At 37.1% G+C, this 17131-nt stretch overlaps 1 pseudogene; it reads right to left on the bottom strand.

Moving 5' to 3' along the window:
* Positions 1–13467: 13467 nt before the first annotated feature.
* On the bottom strand, positions 13468–16573 carry LOC123827354 (annotated as a pseudogene).
* Between the last annotated feature and the right edge of the window lie 558 nt (positions 16574–17131).

Genomic DNA, 17131 nt, shown 5'->3' with positions numbered 1-17131 from the left:
GGGTAGGGTAAAGATATTCCTCCTGCCCTCTATAATATAAAGCATCAGTATACAAGAATATGTATATAGACATTTAAACAAATAAATGTATACACATTCATTCTTATTCACATTATGTTTATAATTTAACAATATATTTGAGATACTTTTCTTGTCAATACATGTAGGACTTTCTCATTTCTTTATCCCAATTATAACTTTTGAAACCAATCCTTGGGCATAATTTGAGGTGGTTTCATTGTTTATTACCTAAAATATTGAAATAAATGTTTAGCACATAAATCTTTACAGATATAATTGATGACATTTTTATAATGAATTACTAAAATTGTCAAGCAATAAGAAAAATCTATACTTAGGTATGATGAAACTTACTTGACAAAACTGTTGTGGAGAGAGCAAAGAATGATTGCAATTGGGCAAGGGGCCTGCATCTGAAAGCTCAGGCAGCAGGAGCTTCTCTTTGACGATGAGAGAACAGGGTTAGAAAGAATTGGTTGTAGGGCAGCGGAATGAGCAGGTGGAGTGAAGAGAAAGTCGACTGGGGCAGGTCTGTCCCTGATGTCACTGGGTTATTAGGAGGGGCCACTAAGAGGTATTATTCTACATTTCAGTGCTTGTGTAAATTCAAAGTTATTCCAATACACAAGCCCTGTAGTCTAACAAAGAAGAAGTCTAACAAAAGTTTGGTCAAAGCATGTTAGTAGACATTTTGTCCAGATTTCTGATCAATGGTATAAACAGTTTAGCTAATCACTTAAGAGACAAAAAAAGGGAAATTTGAAGGCTCCATGTTTGGCCTTGTCATAGGTGAGGAAAGGCCATCTGCCAGCCTTATCTCACATCATGTGGCAAGGAGAGTGATGGCTGGCAGTAAGTCATTCCCAGAACACAAAAATGTGTGAGGATTTCTTGACCTTCAGCACTTGCAGGAGCACAAAACTAGTAAGATTCAACATCCTCCAAATGTTGGTGTCAGGATATTAAACTCTAATAATGTTTCTGTGTTTGTTTATTTTAATTTCTATGATGTTTCGCTTAGCTTAGTGAGATATTTATTTTATGTGGCCTTTTCTCATTGCTATATTTAGGTTTCCAATTTTTCAAAGTATGTTCATCTTTTCTCCAGTTAGATTTTAATGTCATTAAGAGCAAAGATAGGCTTTTCTTATTTCTCTTTATCTTTCATTTCATTACCACTCAACAAATAACTACTTAGCAAGTATACACATACCATATATATTATTCATTTATATAATTATATACTATATATACTATATGCTACACATGTACATCTTATACACATGTAACATGTACTATACGTACACATTACATGTGTAACACATAGTCTTTACACCACATGTATGTTATATATAATATCTTTTTATATAATATACTATATAACATGTGTTACATAGTATATCACATGTAGTATGGATCACATATGGTATATCATGTATATATATATTATGTAGTTGGACTTATCAGTTAAATTTGCTATGTATTCGGCCAAACAGATGAAAATAAACTTTAAAAGCATATGCCAAATTATGTGGAGAATGCATACAAGCAGGGCCAAATTGTAGATGGTGTAAAAATTCAAGATTTTTACAAGAAGGAATGTCTATTTTGGCACAATATGATGATTTGGAAGCCTTAAAAAAAAGGTTGTTTTCCAGATGACATAGAAAATCCAAGAGGGTCCAAAGATATAAAGAAAAATAAAAATGTAACCAACCACAGCAAAGGGACAGCAAAGAAGCTCCAGCCAAAGAAGCTTCAGTGAACACAGCACAGAAGTGAACGGTGAAAGTGTGGGTGCCTCCTGATGGCAACAAAAGAGTTTTGAAATCTGCAGTAACAACAGAGAGTGTGGCTGTGGGCAGTGTGTTGTAGGATGAGGGAAAATACAAATGAAAGTTACCCTGGCAAAGTCTGCAAGTGAGATAATTTCATCTGTGATAGACTCAACAGTTTCATCTGTAGAGGAAATGGTATTTGAAAGTGTCGCATGTGTGGCTGTAACCCTAGGTACATGGGCAGTGCATCTTGCCCTCTGGACAGGATGTCCCACACGGCCATAAACAGGGACATCTGCAATGGCCAGGACATTTGCAGGTGTGGCACCTGCAGGTGTGGCACCTGCAAATGCACAGATCCTGTTTCAAGAGCCAACTTGTGAGATGTGGCAGACCTGCCTTGGTGTCTGTGCTGAGCATAAAGAATGTGTTCCATGTGGAGCCTTCAGTAAAGAAGAGAAAGACACTTGTGCCCAGGAATGTTCCCATGTTAACATTACCAAGGTTGCAAGTTGGGCAAATTACCCTATCCAGGCCAGGTTGATTGATCCCCTGTCTCACTGTAAAGAGAAGGATGTTGAAGATTGCTCATTCTATTTCACATATTCAGTGAATGGGAACAACGAGGCCATTGTATACCGAGCAGAGACTCCAGAGTGCCCCACTGGTCCACACATCACTCCAGTTGTAGCTGGTGTGGTTGCAGAGATTGTTTCTTGTCCTTGCATTGCTGCTGATTTGGAAGCTTTTAATGATTATTCATGTCACGAGGGAATTTGCCAAATTTGAACAGGAAAGAATGAATGCCAAATGGGACATGGGTGAAAATCCAACTTTTAAGAATGCCATTGCAACTGTTTACAATTCAAGATATGAGGGAAAATGAACACTACCTGTACAAATTACACAACACTGAAAGCAAAATAGTGATGTTCAAAGTCACAGTAAGGTAGCTTTAGGGCAATATCACCATGGGTTTTACTTATGTGCAGGTTTTGAACATGTACAATATATCTAATTTAATATGTTTTAAGTTGTTTTGTTTCTTCCACATTTTTTATTGTTGTTCAAGTACAGTTGCCCATTTTGTTTCATCCTAGTTCCATTCTTATTTTAAGTGGTTCTTAATTTTTAACAGCTCACTTTTTATAATACTTTTCACTAAACTTATGTATTAAATAAAAATGCCTAAAATATGGAAAACAAACATACAACAGTGACACAACAGAAGTCTGCCTTCACATGGAAGGGTACTTACTAACGGGACCTATGAGCCCAGTTGTCCCATTTCACTGTGCATCATCTGCGGAAAACAAGCTACAAATGAACCAATGGCTCCAACACCATTGAAAAGCCACTTACTAAAAATCGTCATCATTCGACAAGTATCTATACTGATGTTAAACACCTATTGAAATTTCAAAATGGAGCTGAACCTTTGTTTTAAAACTCACACTCATTGAAAAGATTGAAGATGTAAATTATTCAGTAGCACAACTTATTGCTCAGAAAAGGAAAATTTACACAGATGGCAAGAACCTAATAATGCTAGTATGTTCCATTACAGTGAGTAAAATATTCAATTTCTGTGCCAGAAATGATACAATTCCAATCTTGAGCAGTTCCAGAAGCTGACATATTGCTAACATGACACACAGACCTTTTCTATCCAGGATGATGAGTTATCAGTTTTTCCCAGTAAATGTTCTGCTGTAGCATTAGTAAGATTTGTAAGTGATTGAAAAATTCAAGAAAAAATTTACTTCCTCAAATCAGTGTTTGGAACAAGTAAAGGCCTAATGTTTTGTCTTTGTATCTGGAAACAAAAAACTTGTCTTGGAGGAACTATGTTGGCAGATACACTAGTGGTGTCTCATTAATGAATGGTTGGCTTTATGAAAGGTTTTGCTTCTCTTGTAACAAAAGAAAATTTCTGACATTTTCTTAATGAATGGCTCTCTCCATAGATATATGCTGGTGTCAAAAATTCTTGAAGATAAAAGAAAAAAGCATTCTAGTTAGTGCTATAAAAATGATTACTGTTATTTAAAAAATACATTAAAATGTTTAAAATCTGTGGTAAAATATGGACAAAGACCACACAAATCTCCTGCTTTAAGCAGAAATCTGGTGGCTTAGGGAAGGGTGAGCTCTCAACAGGGAATCTGACAAGCAGTCTGCAGAGATATCTGCATGAATTCCATGTCCCAAAGCTCAAAATTCTCAGCTGTTGGCCAGCACATACTAGCTGTTCCCACCAACCTCTGAGCAGATTGCCTGTTTGTAAGAAAAACTAAGGGTTATTATTGTTTGAAGCCATTAATATTTGGATGTGGTCTGTTTCTGAGAAATAAATAGCTGGAATAGATTTTGGCATTGGAAGTGGAGTATTGCCACGATAAAATTTAAGATGTAATACTGACTTTGTAACTGTTACAGGTGATGCCCCTCCCTCTCTGCTCCCTCACCCACCCTGGCCAAATTAAAGAAAATTACTAACAAATATAAGAAGACTCTGGGACAGTGTTTCCAGCCAGGGTTTCAAGAAAAGTTAAAAGAAAAGAAAAGAAAAGAAAAAGAACCATTGTTATGTTGTGGCGGAAAGTTGGCAACACTTTCGGGCATGTACTCAGTGAGCCTGATGATGTAGGCAAGAAAATTTTGAGACAGAATATTAGCATTCTCGCTTGCATCTTCTAGATGTCCATAGGAAAATGCAAGTCTAAGCTCATATCACTTGCTTCAGGGCAGCCAATAAGTCAAGTGATAAAGTGTTAAGAAAAGGAAAGCATCTTTATTAAGAAAACAAGCAAAGCACCCCTGGCTGGTGTAGCTCACTGGATTGAGCGCGGGCTGTGAACCAAGGTGTCGCAAGTTCGATTCCCAGTCAGGGTACATTCCTGGGTTGCAGGCCATGACCCCCAGCAACTGCACATTGATGTTTCCTTCTCCCTCTCTTTCTTCCTCCTTTCCCTCTCTAAAAATAAATAAATAAGTTATTTTTTTTTAAGAAAAGAAAACCAGCAAAGTAAGAAGATGATGGATCAGTGTCCTAATGAACCATCTGAGAAAGTACAGAATTCAGTTTTCTTTTATGTGAAGAGAAGGGGGAAGTGGGAGTGGTTTGAAGTCAAGAGGTAACTGACAACCAGAAGCATCTTGGTGCCAGTAAGGGTCTGAGGAAGACTGAAAGTTTATCAGTAACTCACTCGAGTTGCTGTGGTTTCTGTCACAGTATTTCTATAAATCTGACAATCTGTTATTTTCATACATACTTCCTTATTTGCTTGGGGGAGGTAGTTTTGAGAGTGGAGGTTGTTTCAGTGATTTCCAAACTACAGGCTAACTTTTGAATTATTAACATTCTTATATGCAGGGCTAGCCAAAGTTACTAACTGAAATGTTGTGGGAATGGGGCAGGCTTGGGCAAGGTAAGCTTTAAAAAAGGAACTGTTAAATTTTTAAGTAAAGATTCAAGGAAATATAAATAAATTAGGACTAAATGGGTTTTTAATTAAATCAGAAACTTTTTCTTTAAAATTCCCAGGTGATCAAGATGGCATACTATTCTGAAATTAAGAAATGACTCCTAGGTAAATATCTCATTGAGGTTAAACCTGTGAGATCCTGAAAAAGCTCATACAAATTTAGAGAATTACTTTGTATATACTTTTAATAGTCCTTCAGCGAGACTTAAGGGCATGTCTCACAAACTCTAACAAGCAAACAATAGGTCTTCTGGGAATCCTAAAGGCTATTGTCCCACAGAAATTTTGTGTGGAGCAGAAGGTAGAGAAGGGCCTACCTTGAATTATGGGTATGGCTTTTGTCTAGTCGAATGAACTATAAATCAGTAGGCAAAAATCCTAAAAATTTGGAAGAAATTTTGCCAGCATGGACTGGACATGTCAGAACAAATCCAAAATGAAAATAAAAAACTGCCTTGGAATTCCAAGTGACAAGAGTAGGCAGAGAAAATGACTGCAAACACAGATCATTTCTTATGGAAAAGGAAGGGGACTCCCAGAGACAAATCAATGGTCCAGAGAATGGAGGCAAAAGCTGCAGAAACAAGTCCCAGGTAGTAAAGCTGAGCCCTAATCAAGAAATTGGCAATATATGTTTCTCTGTATTTCAGAATTCACCCCCCTACCTTACTTTTTCTTAAATAAGAAAAGTTATAGAAGTTTTCCTATCCCTGTTATTAATCTCCACTGTGTGTGTATGGTGGGTAAAATACATAGATACATATACATGTACACACACATATACATATATGTATACACACATATATACATATATACACACACACATATATATGCATATATACACATATATAATCTTTTTAGTCCTCATTGTTTCAGATCAAGAGAAATCACACTTAGGAATTACCTGAATAACTGTAATCAAAAGCTTTATCCACAACTGGACCTGATGAGATGACTGATGATTCTGGGCTTCAGTCTGATGCTGAAACAGGGTGGGTCTTGGGAAAGGGGAGAATATATTTTGCATGTGGAGGGATCTAAATTTTTGTGGTCAGAGGATAAACTGTGACATTGTATTTTCTAAAATGACTTCCAAAACATCTCTTACTCCATATATTCTTGTTACAACTTGAAGTTGATACTTCTTTAGTTGACATCTTGGGTCTATATCACTTATTTTGGGATTCAGATGTTTTCTGTGGTTTGACTTCTGAGCCTAGGTCCTGAAATGTGATACTACTTCTGCCTGATTGTTCTAGGGACACAGACTCTTGGGATGTAACTTCCATCCCACTGGGAAAGCCAAGCAACCCAGGGGGAGGCCTGTAGGGGAGAGAACTGTGGTCTCTGGCCCCTTCTGAGTGCCCTTGACAAACAGTATCTACTCTGTAGCCATGTGAGTGAATCAACTTGTGAGTGGTTCTACAGCTCCCTGATGAGCATTGCTTAGGAGCAGAGAGCAGCTGCCTTCCTGAACCTACCCACATTATGCAATAGTGGGAAGAACAAAGGGTTTTGTTTGGGGAAGTCACTTTGTTTGGGAATATCTGTTTTATGCAGATAGAATGCACACATTTTTTGAGATCTGAAAATTATTTGAAGATTCACCCAACATGGAAAAAAGAAAAATTTACCTTTAAATTAAAATTTGTACAGCTGTGAGGAGATCTTTTTTGTTCTAACTTTTAGGAACAGTAACTCTTCCCAGGATTCTAGTTGTAATAATTTCTTATCCTACATTATTCATTGAAGTCTCTTTATAATTATAAGAGATTTAAAATTTTTTTTAATTTAAATTCTCTATTATTATAGAGGAAATTGACTGAGAGGTTAAGTAATTTTTCTAAACCATGCAGCTCATAAGTAAAGTAGTTACAATTTACATTGTGGCTTTCTGAGATCTTGGCCAAGGCCTTTAACCTTTTTTCAGAGTAAATTTCAAACTGAGGCTTTGTGAAAGAAAGAAAGAAAGCCAAATGTATATATACAAGATAGGATTATCTCTTAAAATAGCTTTTACTTCTGAAAAAGTTACTGTAGTCAGTGACAAAACTATTTAGTGGAAATATTTTTTCTTTTTTTTTATTTATTTGTTTCCTTTCTGCATTTGTGCACTCAGATCCCTTACTTTGAAGTAAAGAATTCAGGAATATACCTTGAGTTATTGAAAGAGAAATCAAGAAACAGAATGGGGCAGGGGAGAGGAAAGAGATAGTGTTTGTGAAGAAAAGGTGTTTGGGGCTTGTTAGAAAGTAGTTCTAGATATAATCATTCTCTTTCAACATACAGACTATTAGAGACCCCAATTCAGTAGCTTTAAACTGCACAAATTTGTTAGCTTACAGTTCTGTAGGAAGAAGTCCAAAATGGTCTAGTTTAACTGGGTTCTCTGCTCAGGTTTCATAAGGCCAAAATCAAGGTGCTGACTAGTACGTTCATCTGGACCTTGGAGTCCTCTTCTTGTTTATAATGTTGATACCTATTTTCTTGCTGTCTGCCAACCAAAGACCTCTCTTATTCCCTTGAAAACATTCAACTCCTTCTCATGTGACCTACTCTATGTTTAAAGCCAGCAACAGCATATGTAGTCTTCTCACACTTCCAATCTCTCTGAATTCCTCTTCTTCCTCAGCCTGAGAAACACTCTTTTTAAGGGCTTGTGAGAGAAGATGGGACCTAGCCAAATAACCTCCCTCTCTGAAAATCAGCTGTGCCAAATCACATGACACCATCACAGAACTAATGTTTCATTATATTCAAATGCCCTGGGGACCAGTACAGGAGATTTCTAATTTTAGAAATTAGAAATTTAGACTATTATTAGACTATTTTGGAAATTACATATAGAAGACTGAAACTTTTAATTATTGAAATAATACCATTTTTCTTTGTTTCACAAGTGACTTGACTGCTTTTTATCATCTGAGAGTGGCCAGGTAATGGGCCCTGCAGAAAATTTTATTCAAGTCAGGAAAGAATTACCTCTGCACAGTGGGGTTAAATAGATAGGGTGGTTTTGGAAAAAGAATTATCCAAAAAAGTTTCATCTTACTGTACACTATTGATTTCTTTGTGTAAAAAGAAAGAACAGCCTGTGGTTTGTGGTAAAAAGATATAACATGTATATAGTGATGTACCCACAGGAAAAACGAGAAAAACAAATGTGGCTGCATTATCTTTACAACCTAGCACATCCCGCTGGTATTCCTCCTAGGCCAGGGGCAAGAATCTATTGGGATCTAAGTAGGTCAGTGTTCCCAGGCCCACAGGGGTATGGAAGATGTTGGAGAGTAGATCTGAAAGAGCGAACAGAAATTACCGAGCACAAGAATCTATTACAATAAACTGAACAAGAGAAGTTGGTAAGTTGGGGGAAGATGGTGGAAACAGAAGCAAACAGCAGGTTCTGGAAATAGTTTGAAGGTATAGCAGATAGGTTTTGTCAAATGAATTAGCAACAGGGGATAAGAGAGAAAGAGCAAATGTGGCCTGCTGTTGAAAAAATGAACTATTTCTAAAACTTGTAGTCAATCTTTATCTATTAGTTTCCTGGGTCTACCATAGCAAATTGCTACACACTTCGTGACTTAAAGCAACCGAAATTTATTATAATTTTCTGTTTAAACAAGGTCAAAATTAAGGCATCAACAGAATTGGTTCCTTTTGGAGGTTCTGAAAGAGAACTTTTACCATGCCTCTCTCCTGGTGTCTGGTGATGTAGGACTTGGTATTACTTTTCACATTGCTTTCCCCTGTGTCGCTGTGGATCAAATATCCCTGTCTAATTGGGAAAAAAGCAAAAAGCTGAGGTGAAATCTTCTCTATCCAATGAGATTTTTATTTCCAATTTTTAATTTATTCTGTATTTGACATACTTATGTGATATTCTGTAAGTGCTACAGTCAAATACATATTAACCACAGGTAAAAAGAGATTCAAATGATGGATATATGAACAAATATTTTTTGAAAATCTACTACATGACAAGTACTGCTTTTTAAATCCATTCAACACTCACACCACTTCTAAGAGTTAGTGTATTTTACCCACCTCAAGCTGAGTAAGCTGCTTTGTGTTAAATATATTGTTCACTGCCTTACGGTAGATACATGTAAGAGGATTAAATTAAACCCAGGTTTTTCATATTTTGAAGCCTCGGATGAATCATAACAATATGATGCAAAACTGAAAGACTAAAGTATTTAAATAACAAATCCTTTATATTTTGGTTTGGAAATGATGAATACATTTATCATAAACTATTTTTAAACCAAATAATTTGACCCAAGAATTTGTTTTCTTTTCTACAAAATTGGATTTGTATATTAAAAAGTGTTCAAGTAATTAAATAATGTTAATGTGTAGCCTGTTATCTCTCAGCACCTGAGAGATAGCCAATCTTTTGTGACATTTTATCCTCACTTGAGGACATTTTTCATTGCTTTATTAGAGAAGAAGTAAGAGAGAGAGGAAGGGAGAGTAAGAAACATCAATGCGAGAGAGAAGCATTAATTGGCTGCCTCCTGTACTTACCCAGACCAGGGACCGAAACACACAACCTAAGCGTTCGCCCTATGAATTGAACCTGCAACATGTCAGTTACATAACAACACTCCACCCAGCTGAGCTACACTGGCCAGGGCTGTTTTGTGACATTTTAAAATCTTATGCCTCTCTTCCACAGCTTTGGCTATCATAGAGATTCTTATCTCCTTATGATTGTATACATCTCTTAAACATATATATATATATATATATACACACACATATGATTTATATTTTATAAGATTTGTTATTTTTTGGACTTAAAAAAAGCTTCATTCCAAAAAGAATTACCAAAAGATGCATGTTAACTCAAACATTTAACAGGTTACATTTAAACTCAGTCACAAAACTCAAAATATCAAACTAAAACAGCTTTAAGTGCTTAAGGACTTTTAATAATAAAACTTTAAAGAAGGAAAAAGGTAAAGAGACTTCATCAGGATTTTGGAGCCATTTAGGCAAGCAAATATTTAATATTAAGCAAAAAAATAGCATTCAAAACTAAAATTCCCCAATTTAAGGAAAATACCTATTCAAGTCTTTGATAGGGATTTATATGCACACAAGAAAACCAAAAGAATTATTTCAATTAGGGAGAAATGAAGTCTTTCTTCAAGTGTGCTCTTCTGCTTCATTTTTGTTTTGACTACTTACCCCTCGCACTACAGTACTTCATCTACGCTGAACCAGTGTTGGTCAACATGATTGGCTTACCATGAATGCCTCTAGATCCCAATTCACCCATCCTGTCTACCACCATCCATTATTCCCTTAAATGTTGGCACAGCCTTCTGAGTATTACTGCTGTAATTGAGCTGGGAAATTTCAGGTTTCCAAAGATGATTATATATACACAATTCTGTTTCACTACACAGTTGACAATATGCAGCAGGGGATTATATAACAATTAGATAAAGGTGATTATTGACTATTGAGACAAAAACATCAACTTTGTCTCTAACACAAATAAAATAGACATACAAATTTGTCACCATATGGAGGTTGTGTTTACTCTGTGGTGCAGTCCTGAGGGCTCGCACACCGTGAGTGTGTTAAATATGGAATGTATGGCATCCATATCATCAGACATGAAGTACAGGCAGCAAAACCACAAATACCCTGCACTCATGGACAATGTGTCACACATGTAATAGAAGGGCCAGTTTTAAAGCTTTTTAAATAGCTATTCAATTATATTTGTGTTTTCAAAATTATTACTGTATTAGTTCACACCAAAGGTAAACACAATAGTTAGAATCTCTTATTTATTAGTGATACATTTTGACTCATTTTAAACCTCAGAGAAAGCTGTTGGCCAAGACAAGTTGTGTTACATGTTTTGTCAAATTTAACAAGTCTATAAGATAACACAAAATCATCTCTGGCAATATATTTGCAGTTTGGTCTTCAAAAGTTGCAAAAAGTGATGAAGAAATCCAAAAATATTATGAGTTAAAAGCATTAAAAATATTTATTGTTTTTAAATGCCCCATGTTTGAAACAGCTAAAACCAAAGCATCCTCCTTCAAATTTCTTACTTCACTTGTACTTCACAAAAGTGCTTTGGAACTTAAGATTTCTACCAGCTGCATTGACTGCAGAAACAGAAGGAAACTCTGCGGGACCAAAGCTCCTGGAGTCCATTGCCAGGGCCAGGGCCAGGGCCAGGGCCAGGTCATAACCTCCGACTAACACGCCTGCCACACACTGAGAAATTAGACATGCCCAGAGGTACACAGGGACATGCATACACAAATGAGGGGACCAGGCACCACAGTACAATTATTGTTTATTTCTGACAGAGCCGCTTCAAATCTTAGCTCTATTTGGTAGGCCAAAGGATATTACTCACATTTATTTACTGATACTGTTTTCTGAAATCCTTACATCTGCACCTCTGTTGCTAAAGTAAACTTCCATTTCTAGCACAACACTGTCAAACAAAGTGGTTATAAAGATCCTAAGTTTGATTACTACCTGACAAATGCTTGCTAATACTTCCTAATTCTTTTGCTTGGAAGAAGGATGTTCACTTTATTTGGCCAGCCATACTGCATGAAGAGCTAACATCCTTTTTTATTTGCCCAGAAACTAAGTAAACTACCAATTGAGACCCTGATTTTATGTTGGTCAGTATGTGTACATATTCATATGCAATTATTCAGAGTAATGATAAACTGAAAATAAGGAAACTACTCAGTGATGTCAGATGCCAGAAAGGATTTTAACTATATAATATTTACAGATATAGGTTTTTAAAAGAGAAACAACTTTTCTATGATGTTTTGTATGTTTTATTAGTTATTCAATTGGTGTATAAATCATTTTGTCTTATTTATCTGGAAGATATTTAAAAATCTGATTCTTCTGACAAGTAAATTTTTGTTAGGTAAGGGATGAGTAAGCTGTTCAGCTATTACCATCTTCTAGAAATTTAAAATTAACATACCAAATATTTTTATTTAGATCTTATTTTTTCAAACTGTCTGTTTTAATGATAAAATGGTAAAACTGTGTTCTCAAAAATGTAAAAATCCTAATAGAAGTCTCTATTTCCAAGAATAAAAAAATAAAAAAGAAAGCAAACACTGGCAGGTAAAGGCTGACTCGAGTCCCCTCCCCCAAAATTTTGAAAGCAAAAAAACCCCTGAGATCCTATTGGAATTCTAAAGTGAAATTTTGTGGAAGTGTTTTCTTAAAGGAGTTTCAAGAGAATAGGACACTTGAATAAAACAATCTACTACACAAAGGGAAAAATGGCCAAAGTTGTTTGTTAGGTTGGCAACAATAATTCAAAGAAATTAGGCTGAACAGTTTGATTTGTATGCAGTTAATATGAAATCTAACAGGATGAAATGCCTATAACAAAATTTAAGTCTCCTCATCTTTTGGACATAAAATTAGTAAAATTAACATAAGAATGTTTTGGGTAGGTTTGTGGTCACATGAAGAACTAAACATAAAACTTTCAAATTTGAAGGGAAAATGGTAACTTTTATAAGCCTATTGAGTCTACCATGTCTAAAAATCAATTCTTTGGCTAATGACTATTCCAACAGGTGCTTGGTTTCAAAACTAATACAAGCAATTTATCATGAATAGCTTACACCCATTAAGCTCTCTTCTTCTCTGTCCTGCTCCACTGTCCTCTTGTGTATGCTTGAGTTTAGCAAAGACTACCAGTTGAAATTCCTTGTAAGAGCAGAGAAGCAATAAATGGAATAATAAAAGTAAGCCTGAGAATTCAAGGGGTCCTAAGAGCCTTTTCACAGACTGATCATTGTCACTTAAGTTTTCATACAGAAGGTCAAAAACTTTGGGAAAAAAGACCATCTTGACTATGAGTTTTCTTGTCAAAAGCCATCCATCAGACATCCATTAAACAGTGAGCCTAAAGTTCTCAGGTAATGATAAATAAAACCAAAAAACCGCAAACCCTTAAATTTTCCTGTTGAAACATTTTATTCTGAATTTACTGATGCTTAACATCAGCTTAAAAACAGCTTTGCCCATAATGCATTGTGCCCTAAACTTATGACACCAACTTGTACTTGGTCAATTAAGAATGAGGCCAGACTGCATTCTTTTTAGAAGGTCCAGTGAGTTAATAAATGTCACATAACTGATGATTTCTTTCATGTAATCATTAACAAGAACTCGTAAATTAACACTGATTATGCCCCAAGAGATGAGGGACCAATGGTGGCTCAGATAGGTTCCTCTGAACAGATTTGTTAGTTTTCTGTCCTATTCTAACCAGAGTTCTTGGAAATCCTTGAGAAAAGATGGAAATTTCCCACCAATCCAACAAAGACTGCATGTGAATTTTTACAGCATTATTTGTAAAAATTCCCAATGCGGCACTCAATAGACCTCCACAGATAAAATCATCAACCAGACGAGCACTGTGAATTATTGCAGTAGACAGATGCTGCCTCATGAGAGCTTGAAGGTAAAATATCAAAAGACATTACTGCCCTGACCAGGTGGCTCACTTTGCTGGAGTTTGCCCTATACACCAAAAAGTCGCAGGTTCAATCCCTGGTCAGGGTACATACCTAGACATACTTCTGTTGCGGGTTTGTTCCCTGGTCAGGTAGTCAGGGTGAGTATGAGAGGGATCTAATAAATGCTTTTCTCTTTCTCCCTTTCTTTTTCTGCAGAATCAATAAGCATAGCCTTGGGTGAGGACTGAAAAAACAACAACATTGCTGAATCCATTACAGAGGAGAGAAGGTATCAAGTCTCGACAATAGTCTCCAATTCCATGCCACTTCAGTGCTTTATAAAAGCCTGGAAAGGGTTTGTTTGCAAATTTATCTTGATGCTTATGATCTCAAAGAAATGTTTATACTCTTTCCAATAGAGTGGAAATTGCTTTTGTTGTCCCTGCAAGTATTGCTGTCATGTCTCTGTTGCAAAATTTTGGGTACTGATATGCTTACGGAGAAGGCAAGGTGAATCCTTATACAGACATTGATTCCAATAGCCTGGTGGCAGGTCCCCTGACTCTGGACAAGATGGAGACAGGAGGAAGTATTGCACTTAGCACTTGGAAGGCTAGTGAGACAATTGGATTGGGGGAGAACCCTTCTACTCTCTTTCTGGTACCTGGTTGGGGTCAGGGTCAGGGGAAGGAAGTACATGCACCATAGAAGTCAGAATGGTGGGAGGGGGAGGTGCAGAACTGGAGAAACTAACCTGTCAGTCTAGCTTGGAGCAAAGAACGGATTGGTCAGGGGACAGACCCTATAGGAGTGTGCTGAAGTTTGGGAAGTTATATGGGCATTTTGAGAAAGCACCTGACCCCTCCCATACCCCAAACTAATACAATCACAAAGGACCTCTCTTGCCCATCTCACAAATGTACTGGGTGGTACATTCACTGGATCTTCTGGCCCTGGAAGTCACATGACCAATGTCAGTGCCAGTCCCACATGCAGGCTCCAGAGGAAGCCTGAAGCTGAACAGTGGCTAAGAAAAAAAAAAGAAAAGCTGTCTGCATGGCCACTCAATGGCTGCCTGCAGTTCCCAAAGGATGGTTACTTTGTATAGGAGAAGGAACTCTGGATGCTACCTTTGGTTTTGGTCTGCTGAGGATGGCTGGGTTTTCCTCTGGGTTTCCCAGAGGGCATGGGCTTTGAGATGAGTCTTCCATTCTCCCAAATCATGCAGCATTTGAATAAAAATGTATTTCTTTTCTCACCAGACTCTGTCTATAGAATCTGCCTATTGGCTATGGCAGGCAAGCTGAACCGCACTTTGTTTCAGTAATGTCACTTAACAAAAACCTTATTTTTCTTTAATCTGCCTTTTATTTTGATTTATTCCCTTTGATTCAAACTGACCTCACCTAGTGCCCTGATGTACCTCCTTGCTTAGTCATTAAGCTCCTCCTTGCTTAGTCATTAAGCTCTCAGGACAATGAAATTTTGGTCAGTATCCAGTAGTCTTAGGAACAAGGTCCTACGTCTGTTGATTATAGAGACAGAGTTTTCAATAAAATGAAATATAATATCTTGGCCTCAGTTGTGTTGTATCCCCAAACCCAGGGAAGCAGAACTATCCCACAGAACAAATCATTTTGAAAACACGCAGAATGACTCTATAGTTGACACAGGACCAGATGCAATGATCAATCATCCCCTACCCCTAGTACCAACCAGTAAGTAGAGACCACAACCCTAACTCCTTTAGTCACCATGATTAATAATTTTTCTGCTACATAATCCTTCCTATGGAAGCCGCTGGGGAGCCAGGTTTTAGAGCATTAGTTCTCCTGTGACCCTGGGAATGCACTGTTTCCTCAGTTAGTAAATCCTTGCTTTCTTTATTGCAAATACTAGGCCATGTGTTACTGGGCTTTGATGCATTCAGGCAAATAGGCTCCTTCAGTCTGGCAACACATAAGTGCCAGCGTAGTTGCCTTCTGTATTAATGGGAAGAAATTCCACAATATGTTTCAAAATGCATCCCTCCTCAGGTGAAGCACTGCAGCCCTGGTTTTGATTCTACACACTTGTTATGGAAAAAAGACCTTCTGAATGGGGAAATGTGATTGCTATATTATTAAAAGCTGCACAGCAGCCACATAAACAATTTTTTACTTCACCAACATTTGCAATTTGAGGTGATGAAACTGAGAAAATGACCCACAGGTCTGGCTGCCCACTGCCACAAAAGACAAACTCATGAGGCAGGTTCTGGTCGAGAAGAAAAGGGGTTCATTCAGGATTCAAACCCGCCGGCTCATGCTTCCAAAACCACCTTAGCATCTCAGGTGTCCGGGCTAGGTCATATAGGGGAACTGTGAAGAGGGGGGAATTAAGGAATTTCTGGTGAGGTGCAGTTTCTCAGCTCTGCTCTCAGGTGGTTTCATTGTCTCCTGCGTGTGCCATCATGCAGTTGCTCCATCTGCAGTTTGACTGAGGATGTTCAGGAGCAGAATGTGCAGGCAGTGTTTCTGCTGTTCTGACATGAATTGCTGACGCATGAATTGTTCTGTTCTTGTGGTCAGGGTCATTCTTTGGTGAGGCAGGAAATGCAACAGCTGATGTCTACAAAGTACTCATAAGGAAGCTATTAATATGTGATTTTTCTATGAGTCTATTAGTACCACCTATTTTATAATTGCTACTTAATTAGTATATTATGTTATTTCCCCTAATCACTGTTATAGTGATGTACTTCATTTTGAAGATGTTATAATGGACAAACTCTGTCATGAGCTTCTGAATCCATTATGTGGCTTAAGAGTTTTCTTCATGAAGGATTTTTTTAACATTTAGTTGTGAAGAATTATGACAATATAATTGCAGGCTCAAAGTCTTCCTTGTCACACCATCTGGGCCTGGCATTTTGAAGAATGATAGTTTTTGGAAAACGTTAACAATTAATTCTATTGTTAATGGTCTATTTGGTTCTCTCTTCTGGAATCAGTTTTGATAACTGGATTTTTCATCCCTCCAGGCTCCCAGCTCCATGCCCATTAACTGCTGGTCAGCAGATTGGCAAGGAAGCCCAAGGCTTGGTATGCTAATAGGCCTTATCTATAAGGCAGGAAGAATGAATCAAAATTAGAGCCACGTTGGTAATAAAAAATGGCACAGTCACCCATATTGTCCAGGACAGTGAGATGTTTGGACATTTTTATGGTTTGAACAATGTTCACATTTTGTCTGTGTTTAAAGATGGTTACAAAAAGTACAAAAAGATAACATCAATTTGGTGGGGATATTATAATGAACTAAAGATAAATACAGTATAAGGTTTTTCAGTGTCAGAATTTTTTTTAAAAGA

This window comes from Phyllostomus hastatus, unplaced genomic scaffold, assembly GCF_019186645.2.
Source record: "Phyllostomus hastatus isolate PE091 unplaced genomic scaffold, TTU_PhHast_1.1 phas_contig_86, whole genome shotgun sequence".
In the NCBI taxonomy this organism is placed as follows: domain Eukaryota; kingdom Metazoa; phylum Chordata; class Mammalia; order Chiroptera; family Phyllostomidae; genus Phyllostomus; species Phyllostomus hastatus.
Note: the sequence above shows the minus strand (reverse complement) of the source record. Positions and strands in the feature narration are given on the sequence as shown.